Source organism: Montipora foliosa, unplaced genomic scaffold (assembly GCF_036669935.1).
Source record: "Montipora foliosa isolate CH-2021 unplaced genomic scaffold, ASM3666993v2 scaffold_406, whole genome shotgun sequence".
Classification (NCBI taxonomy): domain Eukaryota; kingdom Metazoa; phylum Cnidaria; class Anthozoa; order Scleractinia; family Acroporidae; genus Montipora; species Montipora foliosa.
The window spans coordinates 102,501-103,885 of NW_027179708.1; positions in this window are offsets into that span (position 1 = coordinate 102,501).

Below are 1,385 nucleotides of genomic sequence, written 5' to 3' on the forward strand. Positions count from 1 at the left end.
TGAATGCTGGGGTGGGGCAAATGGTTTCATCTTCGATTCAAATTCAATTCAACATGTTGCAACACGGTTGAAAGGGGGTGGGGTGGGGGCAAACGTTTCAACGTCGCTGTTCAACAAAATCGAACGGATGTTGAAGAAAATGTTGACCGGGCCTTTAAACTCCCTATTTAGAAGGTCATCGCAAAGAAGCGGAGATTGGAAGGAAAAACGTCACGGAAAGAGCGGAGGCTACACTTAATTCACCTGCCGAGATAAAAGGCGTAAACTTCGTAAAAGAGGAAAAAATAGTCCAAATAACTTACCTTAATAGGTAAATGGAATCCTTAGAAAATTTGTGCCTGACAAAATATTCTTTTAAGGGTGTCTTAAAGTAAGCAAATATTTCGTGGGTGTTTCGACCGTATGCATCGTTTCAGCGACAGAAATCGCCTGTAAACTGTATAAACAAGACACTTTGCTTAGTGAATATGATATTGTACCGATTGTAAAACACAAAAAATGCTGATAAGCCTGGGTTATCTAGCATACTTTCTCGAGAGTCTTCTCGCTTATTGTTTTGTTAATATTTAAGTTGCATGCGCAGTTACAGCTCACGTTAGTTGCATTATTATTATTATTTTGTTATATCATATGAGGCTGTGCATGAAAAGGGGCTCTTGTGGAATGATGAATTGAAAAACGACAAAAAAGACTTCCTTTAATTTGTACATGTGGTCACGGTGCCTCTTTCACTAACGGCGGAGCAACTGTTCTTCCCTTATTTTGGAAGAGGCTTCCACAAAGAATAGACGTAATTCGTTTCTGGCATTACAGTAGAGGCTGATCGAAAAACAGTTGGGCAAAAGGATTAAAAAAGCACTTGTTCGCTCGCATTTTAGAGCAAAACAAACAAACAAATCAACTATTTCTTTATGTCCAAAAGTACAGATAATTGTTATTTCATTCCAGTTGAGAATAAAAATTCGAGTTTCATTTCCGAACAAAGGAAAAACACCGGATTAAACAACTTTTTAAAAACACGCATCCGTAAGAATAACAAACGGTTTAGTGCCCAAGGAAAGAATTTGTGGACAAACTTCTCCCACCAAGTTTGAGCTATTACTGGTATTCTGTTTTATCTTTGTCGTTCTCTTTGTCTCACCTTTCGTTTCTGTTCTAGTCATAGGTCCTCCAGGCATCATGCAACCTTATCAGAGCCTCTAAAGATTTGCCAAGAATTGCAATACAGAGAAAAAGCAGCTCTAAACAAATTAAAAATAAACACTCATTTTTCCCTCTGATGCTTGACTTGAACAACTGCGCAGCCATCAGTGTGGAGCACAGCTATCATGATATGCAAAACTGGATCGAAACTAGCAATAAATGCAGAAAGAAAACATTTTCTA